This window comes from Ambystoma mexicanum, chromosome 6p (assembly GCF_040938575.1).
Source record: "Ambystoma mexicanum isolate Mex_15411 chromosome 6p, UKY_AmexF1_1, whole genome shotgun sequence".
Classification (NCBI taxonomy): Eukaryota; Metazoa; Chordata; class Amphibia; order Caudata; family Ambystomatidae; genus Ambystoma; species Ambystoma mexicanum.
This window is the reverse complement of record NC_090935.1, coordinates 365071937-365085902: the sequence shown is the minus strand read 5'-3', so window position 1 is coordinate 365085902 and position 13966 is coordinate 365071937. Positions and strand designations below refer to the sequence as shown.

The 13966-nt window shown below is 48.5% G+C and overlaps 1 protein-coding gene across 6 annotated transcripts in view; it reads right to left on the bottom strand.

Annotated features, from left to right (window-relative positions):
- NIPBL (NIPBL cohesin loading factor) overlaps positions 1-11621 on the bottom strand; it is a 2053700-nt gene extending 2042079 nt beyond the window's left edge. For 4 of the 6 annotated variants that reach the window (XM_069627142.1, XM_069627145.1, XM_069627144.1 and 1 more), the window contains exon 1: positions 11290-11619. The gene's annotated coding sequence lies outside the window, so the exon portion shown is untranslated. Of the gene's footprint in view, positions 1-11289 lie in introns of all 6 variants that reach the window. The other 2 variants (XM_069627143.1, XM_069627147.1) reach the window with 2 other exon arrangements.
- Positions 11622-13966: the final 2345 nt, after the last annotated feature.

The window sequence follows — 13966 nt, the reverse complement described above, 5'->3', positions numbered from 1 at the left end:
ACACCATGACCAAAGGAGCGGGTACGAGGAAAAAAAAACAGAGCTCCTTGAACATGTTCACAAAGACCCCAGCTAAATCAACAACTCCGACACTGGATGGGGCCCCTGCAACAACAGCCACACTGGCCCCCCGATGACTCGCAGAAGATGCTAGAGTATATCCGCGAGGGGTTCACCACTCTACACACCAAACTTGATGATATGAACGGCACCATCTCATCCATAAAGGCACACATCGAGAAGGCTGATGGCCGGGTGACGGAGATTGAAACAAGGGTGGGTGCCACCGAAGATGAACTGGGTTCTCTACGGGCCACGGTCTCCTCACTCTCTACTCGGGTGCTGGCAGTAGAAGAAAGAACAATGACCTAGAATCTCGCTCGAGACGCAATAACCTACGCATAGTCGGAGTACCTGAGGACAATATCAACAAGCCCATGGAAGACTTTGTGGAGCACATGTTGCTGACAGTTAATTGCGAAGCCTAAGCCTGGCGCACCTCCACGCCCCCATCATAGCCAGAAGCTTAAATTTCCGGGACCGCGATGCTCTCCTGAGAGCGGCTAGAGTCAAGGGTGAACTGCGCCTGGGGGCGGTGAGGATCCATCTTTACCCTGATTTCTCTGTAGCGGTGCAGCAGGAACGCAAAACCTTTGTGGCAGTTAAAAAAAGGCTCCGAGATATAGGGGTTAAATACTCCATGCTATTTCCCGACAAACTAAGAATTGAACACTCTAATCAGACATCATTCTTTACGATCCCGGGGGAGGCCTCAAAATTCATTGATGAACATTTCCCGGGCTGATCCTCTACCATCGGGATGGCGATGTGGCCCGGCCATTGCACACTAAGTCCTTGCTTGGAAACAGTCCCATTGTCGGCCGCATATACAGATGAGGCCATCGATCAGCCTGGGACAGGTTAGCCAAATTCGACTTCGCAACATACACGGCCAGGGCACACAAGGAAACCAACAAGCCAGGCAGACTGTTGGCTTGGTTGCGCTAGCGCGAACACCCCAGACACCTCCCAACAGAGATCCTGGATGAAAACGGGACAACGCACGGGACAAAACCTGAAATGAATACAGCATTTGCTGAATTCTACTGCAGCTTGTACTCCCATGATAAACAAATACCCAGAGAGGAAATTAAGGCGACATTAGAGGAGATAGGACTCCCCAAAATATCTGAAGACCAGAGAGAGTCATTAGAGATGGAGATCACCACGGACGATGTGAAAGAGTCAATCAGATCACTAGCCACCTGTAAGGCTCCCCTAAGTGACGGCCTTCCATCTGAATTTTACAAAGCATACAAAACTACTCTCACCCCTATCCTTCACGAGGTCTACCAGGAGGCTTATGAGAATGGGATATCACCCAACACCAGGAAGGAGACGATAATAATCCCTATGCTTAAACCGAACAAGCCACACAATGACTGACTCCTATCGCCCCCTAGCCATGCTGAACTACGATAGCAAGATTCTCACTACCATCCTGGCCAAGAAACTCGCAAGGGTGGTGGGGTCCCTAATTCACGAGGACTAAAACGGCTTTGTCCCGGGACGCAACACCACAGCCAATCTGAGAAGGCTCCAACACATCATGGCCGAAACCTATACGAGAGAGGAAGACCTGGCAGTGCTATCACTCGACGCCATTAAGGCCTTTGATTCCATATTTTGGGAGTGGCTCATCGAGGTGCTGAGGGAGTTTGGATTCGGTGAAGGCGTCGCGAGATGGGTCAAGGTACTTTATAACTCTCCTGTGGCAAGAGTGAGGGCCGGTGGAATGTGTCCAAACCCTGGGAGATACAACGGGGCACCAGGCAAGGGTGTCCACTGTCGCCCATGTTATACATCTTGGGCCTAGAGCCGATTGCTATTTACCTCAGGAAAGTTATTTGATGCGGGCATTAAAATGGGCAATGAGCCCTCCGTAATATCACGATATGCGGATGACGTACTCTTATACCTAAAAAAACCCAGATCAACGCACAAGTCACATTGGATGTCCTAGACAACCACGCACACTACTCTGGGATCCAATTCAGCAGACTAAAATCCTGTGCATTCCCCCTGGCCAGACTAAGGGGTTTGAAGGAGACCGACCTGCCAGATGTCGGGATAAAATGGCAACCCGACACGTTCCGGTACCTGGGAGTCAACGTGAGGCACACCCCGGTGCTCACAAACGAACACAACATCGAAGCAGTAATAAAAGGCCTCTGCAAATCTATGAAATTCTGGTCAAAACTACCACTTGCAATGATAGGCAGAGCAGCAATTGTCAAGATGATAATCCTTCCTCGATTCTTGTACTTCTTTGTCAATATATGCCACTACATCAGACCACCCTTCTTCAAGAAGTTAGAAGCACTAATCAGGGACTTCCTATGGGGACCATCTAGGCATAAACTGTCCTTGGCTGTACTAACATTGCCATACAAGGAAGGCGGAATACAGCTCCCCGACCTCCAAATGTACTATCTGGCGGCACAACTCAGCCACGTGACGAAGTGGCTCTCGGACGATCCGACCGCTGAATTGGGACTGCTACGACAATCTCCCTCCAAATTATTCCCTAGAGAGAATCTGGGACCCACCGCAGCAGACGCAAGATGTCCCCTTGATTGTCAAACGAGGCAGGCAGATTTGGTCCAGAACCTGCTTCATCAAGCAACTGAAACACCCATACTCCCCGAACATCCCCATCTTGGAGGACGCATGCAAAACTCAGATGGATCTCATCACAGCTAGACGATGGGAAAGCGCTGGAATTTACACATGGGGCGACATGTTTGAAGAGGGCGAATTCAGAGAGTTTGAATCACTGCAGGCTAACGAGGGGCTCTCGTGCGGCCAGTTTCTGTGGTACCATCGGCTTAAACAAACCACTAAGAAGAATTGGTGCAGCTGGCCGGAAGAACCTACCCCAGACCCCTTATTACAGGAGATGCACGAACTCACGGACGGCTGGAAACCAGTTTCTCGACTCTGTAGTCGGCTGATGGACAAACCCAACCCCAAAAGTGCGAAACTGAAGGAGAAGTGGGAAACAGACCTTGAAATCACACTGACAGACAAGGAATGGGAAAGTACTACTCTACCCCAAGAAGGTTTCGAGAAACGCCAGATTCAGACAGATACAATTAAACGTCTTATATCGGATGTAAATGACCCCGCAGAGGGTGGCCAGCTTCAACAGACAGGCAACGCCAAAATGTCCATGGTGTGGAAACGACAAAGCAAACCTGATCCACATGTTCTGGACTTGTACCAGGACGATGAAATTATGGTCCAGGGTAAAACAGACCTGCACAGCCGCCAGGATAACTAGATACAAATGGACCCCGAAAGAATGTCTGCTAGGCACTCACCCCAGAGCAAGCAAATATAAACACGTTGTCAAGCTGATGGACATTGCATGCATACTTGCTAAGTGAATTATAGCCATGGCATGGAAGTCACCAGGAGGTCCGAAGCACGAACGCTGGATCAAGGAACTTGAAAGATGGACTGAAGCCGAAACCAGAGCCTGGAAGGACAGAGTCAACACAAGCGGGGATAATGCAAATGGCACCCTTGATTCTTGGAAGGCCCTTCTGAGCGATATACACTTTGCCGCGGACCATAAGCCCCCCCTGAGAAAACCACCCAAACTAACATCTGAACTCAAGAACTATCCAGTTATTGGGAGCCTCCCGACATGAGTCCCCTCCAACTCTCGAACTATCAGACCACTATATCCCTAGGCCAAACCGATTGATGAGGACATTACTGCATAGCACGAAGACTGTTGTTGTTTAGCTGTTCACCATGTTTTCACTTGTTAAATGTTAATCTCTTTATGCAATTGACTAAATACCAATAAAATTTGTTACAAAAAAAAATAGAAAAAAATACAGTTGAGGCCATGTCCCACGGGAATGCTGTAACAGTTTATTCTTGTTCTTCTACTGAATGGTTGATCATCCACTCACGCGATCTATACTAATTACACTGGTTAATTGTGCGGTATTGAAAATCTCCTCACACTTCCCCAGTCCGGAGCGTCACCGCCAGGCCAGCTAACAGGCCCCCAGGCGTTGATGCCGATGAGTTGGCTGTTATGGTTGTGTTGGGTTATCATTCCTCTGTTTGGGGGAAGGGGTGTTGGGGGGGGGGGGGGGGGGGGTGGGAGTTATGTTAAAAAAGTCTTGACAACCACAAGAGATGCCACACATGACGCAGTATTAGGTCACAAGCATACGGATAGGGCGACGTGTCTGCCCCAGTTGGGTTGGCACAGGCCACTGCTACTCCGCAGAACAGAGCTCAACCAACACCCCCATACAAATGGTGGATAGTAGCTTAACGTTCATGAGCTGGAATGTAAGAGGTCTGGGTAACCACAAAAAGATGCGACAGATTCATGCTGAACACCACAGCGTTAAAATCCTATGCTTACAAGAGAGCCATGCCCGCTCTGAACAATGTGAAAAGTTCGCAAAACAGTGGGGGTCCCAGAGGTACTACACCAATTACTCCACCCAAAGTCGAGGTGTCCTTACTCTGATACACAGAAGCCTTAAGTTCTCATGCTGCCACTCACAGATAGACATGCAAGGGAGGTATGTACTAACCCTCGGCAGACTGCAAAATCAAGGAGGTAGCCATTTTAAATATCTACGGCCCGAACATTGACGACCCAGATTTCTACCTGCACCTGGCCTGTGTGTTGGAAAGTTACCCCCTACTTCCGATTATATGGGGTGGCGATTTTAATACAATACTAGACATCAACCTAGACAGATCAGGCTCCAGACCCTGCCAGTTGTCATGGGCAGCCCATACTATTCTGACAACCCTCCCCCGTTTGGCGGTTGTGGACGCTTGGCGGCTCATGTACTCAGACTCCAGCACATACTCCTATTATTCCTCAGTACACGACTCACATTCTAGAATTGATAGGTGGCTCATATCAGACATATTGGTCAGATGCCTATCCCATCTGGCGATCCTCCCTAGAACTCAATCACTGGCGAGTGGTCGGATAATCTCCTTGAACTGGGGTCAAGACTACAATAGAGCAAGAGAGTGGAGATTGAGGCCGCATGCCCTACTTGATCAGATCTTCGCCTCTGAACTCAAATCTTCCATCGAGGAATTCTTTGATGTTAATAATAATTATGTGTCTGCACAAGCCACCCTCTGGGAATCCTTTAAGGCATACATTAGGGGTATCGTCATCTCCAAAGGAAGTGGTATCCTGAAAGGAATCTGCTCGGATATCGCTAGTAGCGAGTCGACCCTGACTAATCTTGAGAGCCAATATGCCCTGGATCAATCCCCTGAAACATTAGCACAACTAGGGTCAGAAGTAGAGCCATTCTGAAGCCTAGCCGAACGAGAAGTTAAATTCCTGGACAGCCCCCAATCGGTAAGAAAATAGGGTGATGGAGAACGGCCAGGCCGATTGCTAGCCAGGTTGATACGCCGAGAATTTGGTGCCCCCAACATACCGGCAATAGAGAGATCCGATGGAACACTAGCTACATCACCACAAGACATTAACTCAGAATTTCTATCTTTCTATACTTCCCTATATTTGAAAGTTGATGGCACCCAGATATCAGAAATTGACTCCTATCTAGAAAACCTCCCTCTCGGTCCTATCCACTGACACCAGCAGTTCCCTGGAGAGACCGTTCACGGCTGAAGAAATTACTGAAGCCATTGACTTGCTAGCATCAGGCAAGGCCCCGGGTCCGGACTGCCTCCCCATAGACTTTCATAAACGATTCAAATCTCTCCTCGTTCCACATATACTGGCCGTATGGGAAGAGGCATGTGAAAGGCATACCCCCCCCTCACTCCGCAAGGTGATGATAGCGGTCCTTCTCAAACCTGGTAAAGCCCCCACCCAATGCGGATCCTACAGCCCCCTTTCGCTAATCAATTGACGTCAAAATATATGCCGTCTATTAGCTATCCGGCTAACCTCATTCATGCCCCACATCATTCACCCTGACCAAGCGGGATTTGTCCCCGGCAGATCCACCTCCCTGAACCTGAGAAGACTCTTCAATGTGATCAGTAGGATCGGGCCAGAGGTGCAGGCAGTGGCGGCCACCTTAGATATGCAGAAGGCATTTGACTCAGTGTTGTGGGAATATCTGTGGCGAGTCCTAGAGAAATGCAAATATGGCCCCAACTTTCGAACCTGGGTTAAGCTGCTCTACACCAGTCCATCTGCTAGAGTCCGTACTAAGGATAGGTGCTCTACTCCCTTCCAGATAGCCAGAGGAACACGACAGGGCTGCCCTTTCTCCCCGCTAATATTCGCTATTGCCATGGAACCCTTTTCTGATATGATGCACCAATCACACTCCCATAGAGGCTTGCGTACTGCAGGCCAGTCCGACCGTCTCCCGGTACGCTGACGATGCCCTCCTTTATATCCGCTCCCCTGAAACCAATCTGGCCCCGATCCTAGAAGATGTCCGATTTGGATACATATCAGGGCTTAGGGTAAATTGCTCCAAATCTGTACGATTTCCGCTTACAGACTGCACGCAGCCCCCCTCTGACCCAAGGGGATTCACATGGTCCCAATCCAACTTCACGTACCTGGGGGGTAGTGGGTTCCCGTCACACGGTGGAACTGCGTGACGACAACTACCGAAATTACCTCACAAATCTGGACACTAAAACCGCTAGCTGGGCTAGACTTCCTATTTCCTTAGTGGGTCGGATAGGAATACTTAAAATGGTTGTACTGCCCCAACTCCTTTACCGATTCACTAATCTCCCCCTGTGGCCAGGCGATGACTTCTTCCGTACACTACGCCACATAACCAACACCTTCCAATGGCATTCCGGTGCAGTCAGACTCAAATTATCAACATTTACCACTCCTATGGAATTTGGCGGGTTTATCGCCCCCGACTTCACCAGGTATTGGTTGGTAGCCCAGTCCCAATTTGCCTCCCACTGGTTTAACACCGCTGACCCCCCACCCCCTCACGTCCGGTCAGAGAAATTAACGCTCAGCGATCGAGTAATTGGCTCCCTTATTCTCAAACCCGTCCCGGCTGACCCCGACTAAGCGGACCCAGTCGCTAGTACATCCCTGGCTCTCACCAAGCTCTGGAAACTGGTGGACACACCTCACCCTTTCCACAGGGCCCTCCCGTTCTGGAACTTCTTCCCTGATGTTCCACACATCCCACAATCCATTGTATCTTGTAGGGCTGACGCAGGCTTCTTGGCAATCCGTGATGTCTATGAACAGGGCAACTTTCTCGAATGGGCAGACCTCCCACACCCCCTCAAGCGGAAACCTTTTTCGTGACTGCAATACTCCTCTCTCCGGAAGAATCTCAAGGCTAGATACCCCAACTTCCCCACAATGCCACCTGATGAGCCCATAACTGCAGAGCTTTGCTCCTTCGATTCCTTTAGGGGAAAAGTATCAAGGCTTTACACTACTGCAGACTAGAGCTGCCCCCTCCTTCACTAAATTGAGACATAGGTGGGAAGAGATTCTTGAGTTCAGATTACTGATGAACGCTGGTCCCAAATGTGTGCTGGCACCCATAACGTTTCCTATAACTCTCGGTTTAAATTAATACAATTTAAGGTGTTGCACAGATATCACCACACGCCATCATATGTTCAGTAAACTCCCCTCCAGCTGCCCTAGATGTGTTGCTGACCAAGCTCCCTACATCCATATGATCTCGTTCTGCCCACGACTGACGCAATTTTGGACCGAAATATGTTCCTCATTGTCTACCATACTATAGGCACATCCCCAGTGCGATGCCTTTTCCACGACTTCCCCCAGTTGGGGCGCGATTCAAGGAAGCTAACTGGACTCTGCATCTTGATGAACTGGCTTCGGCATAGAGCACCCACGTATGCGCAGTTGCTCAGGGCTGTCACATGGGCAGGCACGATATGGTGGAGGCCTGGGGTGAGCTGCAGCATCCGCACTCGGGACCAAGAGACATTTGGTGGAAATGTCAGTTATATGTCCTCCAGGACCTTGAACTCAGACACTGAATCTTCTACCACCACCCTCCTAGTACCATCCCATGAACTGTGACTCTTGAATCCTGTACCCGTGACATCACCTAGACCCCGACCCTCTTAATGTACGCAAAATGCCAACACTGTATTGCAAAGTATGCTTGTGTAAAAGTATGTCTTATTGTTACGCTGTGAGCGTCTGTTTGCCTGTGTGTTAAGTCAAATAAATAAAGGTTTTTAAAAAAAGAAAAAAAACAGTTGCCATCAATCACGGCCATGAGCCATCTTGCTCAAATGACCCTGCCTGCTGCTGCAATACCATAATACATACTTAGTCCTGGGCTATGACATTGCAAACTTTTTAGTGTACAAAACTTCTGAACTTCTCCTTACACAGCAAATGATGGGTCTACCATACAATGTATGGGACACTGTCCTCTGCAACGACAGCACCCAGTTGCACAGAGCCTTGCACTGCACATTCTCCCAGAGCCTTTTTAACCTATTATTCTGTGGCCATTCAAGAAGCTAACCTTTGCATTTTACACACACTATCTCACTGTCTTACTTCAGAGGTACACCAAAATGCTGCATCGTTGCTCATCTTAATAAATCAGTACAAAGTTGCTAATTTTAATAATCAGTACAAAATTGCTAATCAAATAAGTTTGCCAATCAAGAACATATTAGCAAACTCTGCTAATCAATTTTTTTTAAACGAACGTATGCCTTGAACATAGCACATACAAAATAAACTTCTACCAAACAGTGGAGCCCATACAGTTAACTGCGTAAGGATGAACACGTAGAAACGCTGTGCCTTTGTGTCACCCTAAACCTGCGAGGCTGGGGGGGTGGGCGGGCAGATGAACCATCACAGAGTCACACCCTCGATGGTGTCTGAGATTAGAACCCATCCTAGGATATGTAAGTAAACCCGTCTGGGTGAAGGCAAAACAACGAGAGGCTACCACCAAAAAGTATGGCTCCTTAACCACACAAGCGGCAATGCACAAATACCACATCAAGGACGCGAAAACCAAAAACAGATTAACAACATGTGGGCTGAACTATATGTGGAGGAACCAAGCTGTCCACTACAAAGGGCTCAGCTAGCTACGGCCACAACAATTATTTTTTTTTAACAATTGTTCCCCAAACTTTGCCACATCAACTACTAAAACGTCTAATCCAAAGGTCTGTTCGTCCATTTCATTTGTCGGTAAACAATCTTTTTAAATCCGACGAGTTAAACCGTCTCCTAAACATAACAAAAAAGGGTGCAGGGAAAGAAATTAACTACTGGAAGAAGCTTAAACATTGACGAAACGAATAAGACGCAAAAAAAGCCAACACTAGATTTCCTCAAAATGCACTAATTCGGAGATAAACAGTCCACACAATATACTTTTTTTAAGTCAGCTCAAAATATAAAATTCTCTTGGGAAAACATGGAGGTTTCAAACAGCACGAAAAGCCTAGCGTTGGCAAACCGCGCGGTAGTATGTACACAGATTAAACAAAAGCGTCACGATACATTTAGCGCTTCATTACTACGTAAATACTTTAATCGATGTGCATGTTGTTGCTTCAATGAAGAATGCCCGTTACCGATACCAAAATCAGCGAACCTGGAAGATAATCAAAAGCACGTTTTTAAATGCAGTAGAAATGTAACAAAAGGCGATCATTGCATAGAAAGGGGTGTTTCGGCAGTTTGAGCGTTCACGAATATGCATTTGTTTCCAATAAAAGCAGCGATACTAGTTCCACAAAAGTGCACAATGTTACCGAAATTAAAGACTCAAGCCATTGAACTGTAGTTCGGTTCTCCTGGGTCGCAGGAGGAGGGCGTGCAATGAAAACAAGCCGTGCTAAACTGTGGGCTGGCTGTGCAGGGATAGGCAGAGAGAAGACTGCGTCAGCACGCACGCTGCCCGTAATCCGACACTGGGGAAATCTAATTTCAAGGAAGAAAACACCAGAGCAGGCGCTTCCCAATGATGTAAACCAGATACAACTGTTTGGGTCCCGCCCCCAAAGTACAACCAGCCACATTCGGGCCAGGAGGCGCCAATGCAGAACAAGGGGACATACACTGACATGGAGGAGATGGGGGACACGCGGAAACAAGGCATACACTGACAGCTGGACTATACGACTCGCTTCCACACAAAGATATACCGAGAGAACATCAACCATGGCAGCGAAGCATAGGAGAATCAGCCCCGGCATCCGCACCCTGGTCAAGTTATCCTCTGCAGACAGCCAACTACCACAGGAGAGGGTGCTGCCTACAGAGCCAAGTTTGAATAATCCATCAGAGCGAACGAAGACCAAGAACCAGAATGTGTGCATGCACCAATAATACGAAAGCGCATAAACCGCTTCCCCAGTAATGAGGCTGGTTTCATTACACAATGAGAATGCCCATCTCCAAGCCGAGGGTGCCCAAGCAATCGGAATGCGCCTCGGGTAACATTCAGGAAAATTGACACTGCCAACAATAGTTAAACATTGCGCACACACACACCTTTTTTATGCTCAGCGACCATACCCCTATTGCTGAACCGAAGGAGACATCATCTGCTCTGTTGCAACAATAGAGTGGCATGATCAGCTGGACCATGAGACACCACCTGCAAGCGTAATGAAGGGCACGAAGAAGAGGGCGAACAGCAATAACACTGAGAAGGGGATTAGGACGGTGTGGTGCAGATAAAGTAGTCGTCGCCTGGGTGCAGAAGGTACTTTGGAGCGTTCGCTCCATGGGCAGCAGTCCGGAGGGAAAGGTGCTGATCCCAGGGTGGGGTGCTCTGTCCAGAGCACAGGGTGCTGATAAGGAGGGTGGGTGCTGAGGATGCCACACCTGAGGAGGGCTATTCCCCATAAACAGTTCAAGTGCCAGTAATGGTGAACAGTGAGTGCAAGACAGGACGGTTTCCACCAGAGGACAGAGGTTTCCGCCAGAGGAAAGAGTCTGGGGTGGCAGTTCAGGAGTGCAGCACTGCGCTTAACATTTAAGATATTATGGGAAGGGGTAGCCCTGCTGTCAGGTAACTATGTAGCATTGGTTTGTCTGAGCAACTAAGTAAAACAAGGATGCGGCTTGTGAGAGAGGGAGCTGCTGCTCGCGAGGGCAGTATGTTGGAGCTTGCAAACTTCAGCTGGGGCCATAGGGCCTGCCGGTTACTATACAAACCGGTCGACCCGAGAATTCACCTCACACTATAACTCCAGACAACAAAGTGCGCAGGGCAAGAGCCTCACCTGAGGAAGGAGTGGCGGGTGTCCGGCTCCCCCGCCGTGGAGAGTGGGTGACCTATGCGGCTGCTCGCGCCTCAGCGCAGCCTGCATGGAGCGCCCCGGTGCATTCCTCTCACGCGCCAAACAACTGAGGAGACCCTCAGCAGGCCTGCGCCTCGCTCCTCCTCCTCCCGGGAAGCGCTCGGGCTCTACCCGCCGGCTCGGGTGCTCTCTTGGCCTATTCAGTAGCGCTCCTCCTCAGACAAAATGCCGACCGGAAGTGCAGCTTCTGTGGGGGGGGACGATGACTCCCTCCGCCGGCGCCAAAGATCCCGAGCAACACTGCTCCCGCCCTCCACCAGCAGTCCGCGCTTCCGCTAGAGTGGAGAGGCGGGCCTGTGCAGCGTCAGTGCAACTCCGCCTACGGGCTGCGGCCTACTTTGGGTGGGCGGGGAAGTTGATGTTGCTGCTGCTTGGCATTGTCGACCGGCAAAGCAACAATAAAAGCCTCCGAAGAGCCACCCACCGTTCTACTCTCTCGACGCTGGTCCCCAACAGTAGCCGTAATCCTGCAGCGCGAGTTCTCCACACAAAGGAAGACGGGCGATTTGCTTTTCTTCTGAACGCTCTTATGTTTGGACCCTTTAGCACTCATTTTCTAAAAGGCCATCCTCGTCGTTCCAGAAAGTGGCGCCACTTATGTTTTGCTCTCTCTTTCATGTAAAGATTTGCATATTAGCCACATAGTGTATCTCAGCCTTATGGGTACCAACCACTTTACATTGTAACGAGGATCTTCGTTCATTGAAACTCTGGCCTAGGTTGAAATTCCCGTTTAAATATACCTGACGAGCTGAACATGCGTACCTGGAGAGGAAGAATGGAGGTGGCGCGTTACCGCAGAAACTTGCGTGTTAAAATGCGAATCCATAGGCACTTGATAACTTCGTGACCGATTTCCCCTTTTAATGTAAACAACTCGTTATAAATGTATCGTGTTTAACGGTCTGTTAAAAACGGAACCGTACAAGCCTAACGCCTTATAAAGAAATGTATATTGGTGTAAAATTTCGTAGCAGCTCATTTTCTAAAATTATAAATGTCCCTCTTTCTTCTACTTAATAATGGGATTGATGTGTGTTTTTCCCTTGTTTCGATTCCTTGTCATGGTGCGCCATCCAGAAACTCCACAGAGCGGCGCATTGTGTTTTTCCAACCACTCAGTTGCGGCGCATTGTGTTTTTCCAACCACTCAGTTGTTCCCACTCTCTTCCCGCTTTTTACAATTTGCGTTTGCTGCCGTAACAGTCGGATGAATGAACATTAATGCCGATAAAGGAAGCATAGACTAAACTTTGTTCTCCGACGCTCTCTGCGGATCCTGCTTCTCTCTTCTCTTTTGTTGATGTTAATCTGATTGAAATGACAAAGCCACGAGGTTGGCCACACGACATCCCGGCATCTCCGAGAATGCGCAGACCTGCATCACAAAAACTAAAACGTAAAAACGTTTTTTGTATCCAAGAATTCTAATCGTATTAACTTCATTTGCTTCATTGTCATAATGTATTAACGTTGTATCGTATGCACTAATCACCTTTCTACCTAGGTTTTTTTCTGATTGGAGTCCTGCTGCTACTAATGCATTCTGCTGACATTCCTGGAAGGCATTATTTATGTGATCCCCCTCGTTTTTTGGTAGCGCGAATCCCTTCTTAATATATTGCCCTCAAATTTCAGTACAAAATTATCACTTATTACTGTGACACTGAGGAATTCGACTATTCGCATGGTGGGCGTACACTCGCCTGGACTTTTTTGATATTTGTTAAGAAATTGAATGATGGGAGATCAACCTCAAAAATGTGTGGGGCTAATCTGCAAACATTTTCCTATGCTCACAGCACAGCAAACCCATATACCCATGTACTCTGGGTTGACCCTTCCCACAGGCGCAGTCCTCCCTGTCACATTTAGTTGGAATGTGACACCCAGGAGCAAATGAAGGCATCTCAAAAGGGGGAGGCCAAAACCTTACTCCTGCCATGGCCAGCCTAATTAAATATCAAAGGCTCAATGGATCCGCCCTGCCCATTGTTAGTTCTGCTGGTGGCAGTGCATACCGATTAGAATTAATTGAAGCAGGCCTGGGAGAGGCCTGGTCACAGAGGAGACAAAGGGGACAAGAAACCCAACACATGTTTGATATGCATCTGTGTCAACCTGAAGTCAGCTCCCACCCCTTAGTATCAAGGGCAGTGAAATTTCATGTCTGGGACAACTGTTTACAGTAGGCAACCCCCACAGGGGTACCCCATTCAGAGGGTAGAAGTTTGTGATTTGATGGAGAAAGAAAGTCTGTTCTCGCCACAACTTCAAGGGAGACCTGCGTTTTGATCAGGAGCCACAGAGAGCTCAATAATCCAAATGGATCCTTTGATCCACAACGGACAGGAAGATGGGTGGGACTTAGTAGTACATGTTTTCACTCCTTTATCTTTCTTGTCACAAAGTACACTGGTTATGACCTCACACATAACAGACGATTGTTGGTGGGGACCCAGGATTGGTTCATTAAGGTAGGCTTAACCTGCACCAATCAATGGGGCCCATTTAGCTTTAAAAGAGGGCCGACCCCCTATCTTAGCAGATCATCTGAAGACTTTGCAAGGAGTAGCAAGAAGAACTTGTTGGGAGCTTG